The following is a 12,168-nucleotide window of genomic DNA, read 5'->3' on the forward strand; positions in this document are numbered from 1 at the left end:
TAAATAAATAAAAACAAACCCAGAAAATACAGAACATTGCAAGGCTATTTGTAGCTTTTGAAAAATGTTACATTGTTTGTCACGCCACAACTACAAACTTCAAAGTATTTTATTGGGGTTTTATGTAGAGGAAGAACACAAAGTGGTAACCTTGTTGTGAAGTGTTTGGTTTGGGTGTGGATGACTATTTAAAAATAAAAGGTCAAACGATAAAATGATGCGACGATGTCGCGGTGCAGCGTGAACTGTGAACGTTGACAAGTCAGGTTTATTTTGAGGTATTTGGAAATGAGGCCAAATGACCTTTCAACTAATTGAGATTAGTTTAAGACTAAATTAATGCCAAGACTCGTATGCATTGAAATGACTAGTTCACAATACGTAGCAGAAGACAAGACAGTATTATTTTGATAAAGTATGTTTTATTAAAGGGGCGGTGTTATGTATTTATTTTAGACAAATACTCCCATTTTGCAGCACAGTCGAGTAACTATGCCTCCTTCAGTTGTTATAAAATTGTTTTATATATCAAACATTGTCTTGCGACAGGCTGGCGACCTGTCCAGGATGAACCCCGCCTCTCGCCCGGAACGTTAGAGATAGACCAGCACCAGCACCTCTCCTGACCCCACTCGGGACAAGAGTGTTAGAAAATGGATGAATGGATCTCAAACATGACCTAAAAGAAATATGACTTTGCAATTTGGCACCTTGACATTGGGCTTCTATCTCTTTAAGAAACTCCTGCTTGTTCCAACACTCTGCTTTCATCACATCATCACAACAATGTCTTTCCAGTGTGCACTTTACAGCTGTTTTTAGGAGTGTTAAGAACTGAGGAGTATTTTGTACGATAAGTAGAGCAGGCTTACAGGTCTTGATTGCGGCTGCCACTAGTCTGCAGGAGCTGAGCGGGAGGAAGCTTGGCTGGAGCTTTAGGTATGTAGGCGGAGCTATGTGAGAGCAAGTGTTAAGGCACTCCGACTGGTTACCACAGGAGAGTAAAAGACTTCTTACACATGCGTGAAGGAATCAAAGCAACACTCCAGGTGTGTTTTTGATGATGGAAAAATGTTAGTTTGACGTAATAAGAACCGTATTTTTTGAGCCTGTGGAAAGTGAACTTCTACCCCAAACTCAAATCTTTAGCAGCCTCCAGGAGTGTCTTGTTTGTATCCTAATTCAGTTTCCTGTCAGTCGGCAGGTCGCCTGTCCCTGCTGAATAAAATCATCCCCACAGCATGTTGCCACCTCTACCATTTTTCGCTGTGGGAATGGTGTCTTGTGCAAGGTTGCTTCTCCTTCACATGTAGGCATGTCAGCCCAAAACATTCGATTCTGCTCTGACCCGACCAGAACGACGTCGTCCTCGTGTTTTGGTCTGTATCCTCCATCGCTTGTGGCAAAGTGCTTTTTATGTTGATTTATTTCCAAAGACGCATCAATAAGCTAATATTAAGCGGCAGTAGGTGCTTGCATGTTTCTGCAGCGGCTCCCTTCAGTGGTAGCCAGCAGTCTGGCCCAATAGAGCAGCAAGCCCACCTGTTAGACCAAGCGCGTCTGGTACCAACGCCAGCTGCTGGGGCCGCAGCCTCATATTTATTCATCAGATATGAGCCCAGTAGCCGTGTTTTCACCTAATTCTGGGCAGCATCGTGTTTTGTGAGGTCTTCCGTCGTTACGGTGCTGCATTAAACCAAGGCAGACAGGTATCACTGAACCCGAAGGCTGTGAGAAATAAACTACCCTCTGACTGTGATAGAGTGCAGTCCAGCTTGTTCAGCATTAGGATTGGGCTTCTTCTACATCTTCTTTTTTTTTTTTTCTTTTGGTCAGATTATATTAATGAGAATTTTGTTATTCACAGGCAGCTTTGGAAATGTGTGTGTGTGCAGGCGCTGCCTGAGATTTAATGTGTACGTCATGTGTGTGTGTTTTCTCTCTCTCTCTCTGTAAAAACACACACATGCAAACCTACTCACACGCCCAGGTCTTAACCAGCCTGAAATATATATATATATATATATATATATATATATATATATATATATATATATATATATATATTTTTTTTCCTTCTTTATCCAAGCTCGGAGAAATACATTGATAAGCAAGTGCATGCATACACCGCAGTGTGAAATTGGGTCAGCAGTGGAGAGTGGGCTTTAATGCTGAGCACATACGCTCTCTAAAACTGATCTGCATATTCATGTGGGTGGCTATCAGAATGACACACACGCGCAGCTACAAGCGCGCACATAAATAAGTACACGCGTGTACACTCTGGCGCGAAACTTATCCATCCCACACACGTGCCCCTCTCTCTCTCTTGCTCTCTCTTCCGCGCGCGCGCGCTCACATGCAAGGCGCACGCGCGCGCCGACAGCAGGGGCACAAAGAAAACGCTGAATCTCATGGATATTGTAACTGTCAGGGAGCTACAGGGGGCATTTATGTTCCACTCATTCTAATTCTCTGGCTAAAAAATGAGCTTCTTCCTCTCCCAGCGGTGCTATGCCAATCATTTCTCCTCCTTTTTTTTTTTTCCCCACTTCCCTGCCTCCACTTACGGGGTTGCTAAGCAGTCTGGGAAAGTTTAGGAAAGTCTGGAAGAAAATAGCAAACGGAGAAGCAAGCAGAGTATGGGGAAATGTTTTTGTTTGGCGACTTCATTTTCCATCTCTTTCTCTAAGCATTGTGTTCGTTCTTCTCGTCTTCACTCCCTCCTTTCTTGCGTCCTTCTCCAGCGCTTTGATTCCCTCCTTCTACTTTCCTTCCTTGAGTCTTACATATTTCTTCCTCCCGTGCTTTTCATGCTGTATATATCAAACACAACTTAAAAGAAATTGAACTTTGTAGTTTAATGCCTTGAAAGTGTGTTTTTAAGGCACAGTTTCTCCCTGAAACTCTGCCGTCGGGAAGTTGCTGATGAAACGTAGCTCATATAACGAACTCAGCAGATGTGCAGTTCATCCAGGTGTTTGCTGATTGCTGCTGGCTAGTCTGAAGGAGCTGAGTGGTGGAGTCAAAGTGAGGGCTGCTCTATGAGACGGAAGCTTGGAAAATGCAGCCCGGAAGAGGAGCCTTTAGGTTTCGTTGTAAAAGTTGCAATTAAACTTTATAGTTTCATTGCAACTTTTTTAGGTCCAAAAAGTTGCAATGAAAAAGTTTTTTGTTTTTTGACACAGTTTTGTGCGCATTTGCAATGGAAACTTTGCTACATTGTCCTTCCTTCTTTTAGTTCTTACATTTGTCCTCTCTCTTCACTTCCCAGCTTGCTACTTCCCCGAGTTTTTCCGTCTTTGCTTACTTCCTTGTGTTTCTTAAATACATTCTTTTTTCATTCCTTTTAGTTTTCCTAAGCCCTTCCTTCCTTCACTCCTTCACTCCCTGTCATATCCCCTTCTCCCGGTTGTCCTGCCTTCCATCTGTTTTGCTTCTTTGTGTCCTTTCCCCCTTCACTCCTTCCTCCCATTTTTTCCTGCGCCCTTCCTTTCTGTCAACTTCTGCTGTATTTTCACGTTTCCGTGTCTCTATGCAAAAATAAGCGCCGTGAGTCCAGACTGAATTGTTACTTTGTGGCTTCACAGAGCACCGAGAACTGTGGAAATTAGAGTCTGAGAAGGTGTGAAACTTTCTCATCAAAAACATGAAGGCCCCCCCCCCGCCTTTTCTCTCTTTATATTCCTCCCTCCGCCCGCCCCTCGAGGCGAAACGCGGCGGCCATCTTTCTGAGGGAAAGCACGGTCCGGCTGACGCCGCCCGTCCGTGCAGAACAGCTCTCATTACTGGAGAATTTGAGAGTGAGCAGCAACACTGTCGAAAGTCTTAGAAGTGTTCACACTTCCCTCCCAACTAAATAGATATTCACACTCTGAAAAGTGGAGAAAAGGAATAATAATCACCATTCGGCTGTAGACTGATTGTGCCGCTGAGCTGTGAAGAGAGTTGGAGAATGGAAGAAGCAGAGTGAAAGAGAGGAGGTGTGAGAAAGAGAGAGAGAGAGAGAGAGAGAGAGAGAGATGCAGCCGAATAAGAGGTCTTCTCCCTGCGGATATGCTTGTCAAAATTCCCATACTTTGCGCTTCTGACTTTTTTTTCTTCTGTTTTTTTTATTTTTTTATTTCGGCAATGAACAACAGTTTTTTTCTGACAAAGCATTTTCCTCACTTATTTTGCAGATGGAGGGGAGGAGAAGGAGCTCAAGTCGGAAGGCGAGAAGCTGAAAGGATGCAACAAAGGATTCGGAGCCCGGCAAGCAGATAGCTGGGAAGGCCGCTGGAGGCCAAAAAAAAAAAAACAGAGGGAGAGATAGAGAAAGGGAGAGAGGGAGGAGAGGAGGAGTGGATGGGAGCGGAGGGGGTGCTTGGTGGTGTCTTTTGAAGATGGAGATGGAAGGAGAAAGAGAAAGGAGGAGACGCGGAGAATGACACAGAGAGCGCGCGTCTCCTGTGGATGTGTTCGGGGACCGACGCGGCGAGGCCTGAGCATGTGATTTATTTCAGAATACTAATGTCCCTTTGATCTCTGCTGCTATAAAAGAAAAAAAAAGAAAAGAAATGCCCTTCTGGGATCGTGGGCACACACTCGAGCACAAACACACTCTCACGCTCAACACAGGCGGATGCATGCATGTACCGCACACGCACCTACATCCTCGCATTAATATTGTTGCGTCCCCTCAACTGACTGCTGAATAGGGCTCATTTATGCACGCACACACACACACAGACACACACCTACACGCACACACACACACACACACACACCTACACACACACACTCCAGGGTGTCTAATCTACTTTAACTATCATCAAATCCTCAGAGATCCAATTACAAAGATAGAGGGATATTTGTTTTTCTCTGTGCACCCTAAAAGACTAATTAAATTTTCATGTAAAGATGAAATTATTTGATACAACACAAATGTCTTTTCATTTTCATAATCGTAACGTAATACGTTTTAATTAGGAGTCCTGTCACCGCTTCTGCTTGTTCAAGCTGTTTCTTTCCCCCCCCCCTCCCTCCTGGCCCACTTAACCTGACAGAGAGGCAGAAACAATATACGGGTGTGAACCCAATCTGTTCCCAACGCGCTGTTCTGAGTCAGGGCGCGGAGAGGTCAGAGGTCACGCGGGCGATGGACGGGACCCGGGCCGAAGACGCGCGCAGACGATGAAGGTTTGGCTCTGAGCGGGAGAAACGGTTCGGGTCGAGAGCGGGCGGGCCGGCCGCCTTTTGTTCCTGCGTTTCCTCCGGCGAAGCGCCAGGAGAGCGGCGTACTGTATTGACATTTCGTAAATGTCAGGTTGTTTATTGGGAGGTACTTTCAGCGGGGGACGTAATGACAGCATAAAAATGTTAAAACTTTTGAAGGGAGCGAGAGAAACACTTAATCACAGTGGCAGCCGCAACAAAGGATTTTTCCACCATCACATTTCTCAGAATTACTGTAACATCACAACCGCGAGCTTCAGCTTTGTGGACATTTTATTTCATCGGCGCAAAGTAGAACCTAATTGAGAAGTGGAAGGAAAGTGACACTTTTCCTCTCTCAAGTTAAAAAAAAAAACAGAGCAACTATGGCTGCTGTCAGCTATAAAAAAATCCACCTTACTCTGAGTTGTTATAATAAAATAAAATTTACACAACTGACTTTGTATTTACTGTAAGACTGTTTCCCAGCATGTTTGTTGTACCATATCGGGAATCCTGTGTATGGAAGCTCATCGTTTGAGTTTTGCTCTCCATCCCCGGCTGACCGGAGCAAACGTTAAGCCTCCTGAAGCCGGTTCTTCTGAACCTCTCCCGGTTAAACACAGCTTCTACTTTCCACCGTAGCCTCTGCATGCTCACGCTGAAGGACCGAATCAAAGCAGCGATTTAATGAAGCAGCGATTTAATGCTTTGCTTTGCCTTAGGCAAAGCAAAGCAAAATAAGGCAAGGAAGCAAAACAAGATGTATAAGCTGGAGAGGACAAAGGAAACCAACATACAAAAGACACAGTAAGGGCTGAATTTGTCCATGTTGTGTTATTCTCTGGTTGCTGCCACGAATCCTAACCCCAACCCAGACTGAGTCAATCTCCCAAGATGGCAGTTTTGGTGCAAACGCGACAAAACCTGAAAGATTAACTCGATGCGTAATGGTCATCATAGTAGTGAAGCTTCAAAGTAATCAGCCAAGTTCTGACTGACATAATTCAGCTTTAATTTCCAGCTCTGGGTCCTCGGTGATCTCCTGTTTCGGTGTAAGATTTCCCCCACGTCAGGCTTGATGAATCTCTTTTAATAGCCATCAACGCGAGAGCCTGAAGGTATTAAATGTACAGCCGGTGCTTTGCTTTTCAATCTATAAAAAAAACTCCAAAACATCCTAGAGGAGTGTAATTCAATATAAATTGTAGTCCGTGGGTCGACGCTTCTGTTCCTTTAGAATCAGAAGTTCTGGGAAATTGCAGCACCGAGAAACCAGCTACGTCAGGAGAAACACCACTGAGAAAACAGTGGCGCCCCGGATATGGAAGTGGAAGGTTGCAATGTTAAGTGCTTATTCTTCATATATATATATATATATATTATATATATATATATATATATATGTATATATATATATATATATATATATATATATATATATATATATATATATATATATATATTGCTTTTGACATTCGGGAGACAACTCTCCACAGGGCTCAGGCTAGAAATAGCAAGAGGGTTAGTCGCTGCTATTCCTCCAGCGAGCCACTATGGTCTTGGTTGATGCATGGTATCTGTCAGCCGGTCCCCGACGTACGCCTTCAGCGGCGGCCTCGGGGACGTCGGTGCACGCAGCTGCCAGCCGGCCGGCCGCCCTCCTCTGGGTGCTCAACTCTGCTTTCCACGGCAGGCGGCAGGTGTAGCAGCTCGGTGATGCCACCTCTCACGAGGGGCGCCGCCTCCACTCGGATCGGGAGGCGGATGTGGTCCCACGGCACGGAGAGCCGGAGAAGACCTCTTCCTGGAGCTTCCCGAAACGTCACTGTTAACGTCAAGAATTAAAACTAAAAACTAGCTGGAGTTAACTCTTCGCCGTTTCGAATTAACATTTTTCAGCGCTGCCAGCTTTTGTCACTTCATATGAAACACGGTCCAAGGTATTCTTGTTACGCTCTTCTTCCAAAAATAATAACACGCGCCCCTGACTTGGAAGTGTCTGGAATCATAATTTATGGAATCCCTAAGCCAGCAAAAATGCACCTGGGAGTCCAATTAAACATATACAATCAACCTGATCCAAACCGCTCTCTTGCTTTCCAGATCCCTAGAGTGCGACCTCTGTGATCGAGCACGTGACTAAAAATCTTTTCAGAGTTTTTTTTTTTCTCCCCGGGTTTCACTGGCGTGTTGAATATTTGATGTTGTTTCCCTTTTCGTGGGTCTATCTGTGTTTGCTCACCTTCGTAGAAACAAGTGAAGGTCTGAGCCAATCAAAAAAAACGCAGATTGCCTTTCCGTGAAGATCCAATCTTTTGATTGGTCCTTGCTTTTCGGATGGATTATGGAATGTGCTTGATGTCGTGTCTTGTTTTGACTCGGTTAATTATGAATCATACGCCAAAGCATTGAACTGAATAAAGGCGGAGGTCATTGTGTTTTTGTGAAATGCCTGGCTGCCCGGTGCTCCCATGAGGTTACTCTGCCCCCGGTGGCAACTGTGGTACCTTCATCTCTCACCATAAATGTGGCCCAGATTAAACATTTGGGAGAGTTTGCAGTGCATTTCAAATAAAACAAATGCTTATCTGTAACTTCTTACCTGCAACAATCAATCACGTGTCAATCAGGGCAAATCTGAACGATCGGATCGGACATGGATATTTTTGGGTTGTGGTAGGAAGCCAGCTGTTCCACAATATGGTCTTAACTAACCTAATTAAACTGAGCTCAAATTTAATGCAGTGAAATACAGAGCTAAATAATTCAACTGGTGATTCTTTAGAGTGCCTTCGCTTGGCGAAAATCAAGGATTAAACAAGGGAAAAGAGCTGGACAGTTAGACAAAAGAAGGATGGACAGAATAAAACGCCGTTGTAATTCTAAGGATATTAAGGCGTTTTGCTCACTTTTAGTGTCTTCCACATAGTTTCTAGTTCATACTACATAAGGAATGGCTAAAAGCTACTGAGAAGTTGGCAACCCTACAGGAAACTGAAAGCCCCCCCATCCACCCCCTATTTGGCTCGCTCTCTTCTTCTGACTTTGCACCACGTGAGAAAAGGCTGCACATGTCAGATAACATCCAACTATCCTGATGAAGGTGCAGACCTCATGTCATATTACCTGAGTTACTTAGACACTCGGTTGTGTTGGCCCTACTGCTAACAAGCCAAAAGGGGGCACATCGCCACCTGTCATTATGGAGTCAGACATACTTGAGGCGAAATGGATTCCCATGAAATGATTTAATGCTCATACAAGGTCAGCAGTCCAATTAAATGAAGCTGAGCTGAAGCCGTAGCGTGCAAATGTTCTCCTCTTCAGAGTTTCTGTTGGGAAGTAGCACCTTGATACTAATTTCCAGCAGGCAGGCTGTTAGCTAGCATGGCTGTAGCTGTACCGGTTCCATTGGCTTTGTTTATTTTTCTACTAAATGAACCGCAAATTCCTTTTAGGTGAAACAATATTCAACACTTCGCTCAAGTTTCTTATGGTGTTTATGTTGCTAAGCTAATGCATGCTCGTTTTAGCTAACACCCCGAGCAGGTTTCTTTTGACAGCCAATATTTGTAATTTGGGAGAGGGAGGTGTACCTTTTGACAGGGTAGTGGAAACATTGGCTCTCTCTCGAAACTTATTTGGAGCTTTCTAGCTTTAGCATTATTTCAGCTCTGGTTATTTTCGAGTGGATCTTCAGAGGTTATTGAGTAAAGCGAGGAAGAGGAAGCTGGCATATTTGCTCAAAAGGTACGTTGGGCATCTCCACTGATTCTGTGGAAACTGTCGGATGTGCTAAGGTCATCTATAAATGTGGGCACCTATAGGTAATCCAATCATAATTCAATTTCTTGACATAAAGGTATCAAATTGGATTGCAAAGCCGGGTCAAGTTAATTGTGCCTTTTGCGCATGTGCTGTCAGAATTGCCATCAGGTGCTTTCACTTCGCATTAATGGTTTTCTTTGACAATTTTCCTCATTTAAATGCAGAGCCGAGCAGAAGCAGGGGAGGCGATGGGAGAGGAGCGGAGCGGGAGAAGGTTGGAGGGCAGTGGGAGGAAGAGCGAGGAGCCGAGTAGCTCGGGGACGAGCGGGGAGCAGCCAGGGAGGAATTACCTGACGCCTAAAATAAAAATCAATTTAAATATTTTAGCGAGGCTTTCACCAGGACCAAATTCCCATGGTTAAAAGTGAAATTTGTCTCCCGAATCAATCTGTTGCGTTGAGGCAAATGGAAATGGGGAAAACTTTAACGAGAGGTAGAACCGGCAGGTTCGGCTAACGATTTGCAAACTGAAATAGGAGGGAAAAGTCCTGATGATTGCAGTGAACTTTGCAAATAATATGGAGAACAACACGAGTTCCTGCTCTTGTGATAGGGATTGTCCACGCATGTTACAACAAAGCGATGCTCTGTTCGGCGCACTTCTCCGGCCTGCTGTCCAAAGTGAAGAAAGAATATGAAGAACTTTGACACAGAAATGCAAAAAAACTGCCAGCAGAGACGGCTCATTTGATATCAAGGTTTCAGTCCTCGTTTTAGATCTTCCTAGCTAGAGAACGCGTCCTCAGATGGAGTCACGACTGAACTGCTGAACAGCTTGCCGAACGTGGCCTAATTATGCTACCCTTAAAGTAAGTCTTGTGGGATTCTGTGCGGATGAAACGCCGGGTTGGAATTGTCTTAATCAGATGCGGCCAAGCTTTTCGCGGAGACCGAGCCGCCTCACAGGTTTTCTTTGCAGGTTTTTACTGTCAGGAACATCAGTCACTGCAGAGAGGTGATGTGGGCTCTCAAGTAGGTGTATGTTTGAGAGGGATTGGTTTAGACATAGGGATAAGGTGGGAGGCTTAATCTTTGAGTGAACGCTGCATGTTGCTCTCCACAGAGCTATGAATAAAAATATGTTCAAGCAAAATTTGAGTGAAAGACAGATCTGTGAGAGACCTAGTTTTTCACAACACAAAATCCAAAGAAACGGAAATGAGTGACATGGAACGCATATCTAAAATTATTGGACAGATGAATGTTTGGCTATTTTCTTGTCCGTTTTTTTTTTTTTTTTAAATATAAAGATATATTTGTTTTTTTTTTTTTTTGGTCTTTTTCTCAACTGTTCAACAAATGTCTTAATTGCATTCAACTGTCATGCCACAAGAAGTCAATGGCGGTGAGGTTCGACCTGAATCGACTCAAACTGATGATGTTCTCCTCTGGGATTTTCTGCAGAAGAGAGCAGAATTTATGGTTTCAGAAATGACAGATAATCATCCAGGACCTAAAGAAAAACATGAGGTACTCTCTCTGAAATGGTGAGTTAGGATTCATCATTCACCAGAGTATTCCCTCTACGGTTTTGTTGGCCATCAAGATGTGTTCATCATATGCTGCGCGAGCCTTTTGTGGTTTAATCGCCTTTGAAATCTCGATGCCGTTTTTCCCCGCCTGTTTTCTCGCTGTTAAATCGTGAATGTAACCGAGCGCCGTGAGTAATCAGCGTGCTCTGTGTAGTTTTGGTGGGCTGGTCACTCCTGAGGCTCCCCAGTGTTCTGTGGTTCACTGGAGTCCCAAGTCCTTCAAAAATAGTTTTGTTTGGCTTTTTACACATTTATTTATTTATTTATTGCTCTACTGGCCTTTATTTGACAGTGGATTGACAGAAAAGTGGGTTGTGAAAGAGGGGAAGACATTCTGCAAAGGTCACTGCAGCGGGGCAGGAGCCTTTGATGGCTCTTTGTATATGTGTCTTGCACCGGCGCTGCTCCCCGGTTTCTCACCTGTTCTTGAATCTCTGCACCGGGATTTGACGTGTTATTTCTCCTCAAGTGATTTATTGATTCTACAGGTCTGGGGTTAATCAGACCACTAAGATATCGGAGGTCTCTGATGAATCATCCGAAAGAATTGTAAAACCCACAATCTAAAACAAAAGCAGAAAGCTGTACCGGGGCAATTAGTTTTGTAGTTCAGCCTTCTAATGGAAAAACTAGTTGACCAAATCTTTGTGGAATACGTTGTACTTGATTAGCGAGTCCTCTTGAACCGTGGAATATGTAAAGGAAAACTTTAGTAAGAGCAGCGCAGAGAACATGAGAGAAATTCAGACTGAATCTCTTTGTTTCAACATCAACTAAAATGGTAGGACCACTAGGGAAGGCACAGATTCTCTTAAGAAGTGGAGAACTACCAGAGGGCCTGTAGACTAGAGACAAAAAAATAAAAAAAGGCGTCTGTATAAAAATAATATCTTTATTGAAAGTCTGCATATTTTCAGCAGCTGAAGACTGGCAATGTGTCAGCACCACCCACTGCATTAGCTTTTGTTTCAGTCAGCAGACGTGGAACGCTCCCTCCGTTTTGTACATGATTGACGTTAGGATAGGACAGTAAATGGGTTTCCAATCTATCATGGAGTATAAGGCTGAGCAAAATGTGCAGCTCTTGATTTACCGATTCATCCCTCTTGAGATGGATCATGATCAAAAGGAGGAGAGCAGAGCAGCTGAGAGGAAAGTCTTCTGTTTCATGGCTGGATAAATGAAGGAACCAAGTTATCTGTGGCACAGATAAGAACCTGTGTTTTTTTTCATTCATTCAACTGGAGAAAATCATTATTCCACCTTCATTTGCTTGATTTCATATACCATTGTAGAACAGATAGCTCGGAAATTGAATGGGATTTAAAAGTAATTAAAACCTGAGCCTCGTCAGCGCAGTAATGATAAGAGATTTCATTAAAAGATGTTAAAAGACCGCACAAAGGAAGGCGACAAAGACAAATAAATTAGGCCCAAAAACAGGCACACAGTGGAACCCTGTGGTTGAGGGTAACAGACCTCGAGTTTAAACCAGACTGGGCGATACAAATATTTCTGAAAGACTCAGTTTCACAAGCAGCACTGAATGATCCCCGATACTAAAGGGCTGAACATAAACCCGGGATTTACATCCGGCTAACACCAACGA

The sequence above is a fragment of the Poeciliopsis prolifica genome, unplaced genomic scaffold, assembly GCF_027474105.1.
Source record: "Poeciliopsis prolifica strain line A6 unplaced genomic scaffold, Auburn_PproV2 SCAFFOLD008, whole genome shotgun sequence".
In the NCBI taxonomy this organism is placed as follows: Eukaryota; Metazoa; Chordata; class Actinopteri; order Cyprinodontiformes; family Poeciliidae; genus Poeciliopsis; species Poeciliopsis prolifica.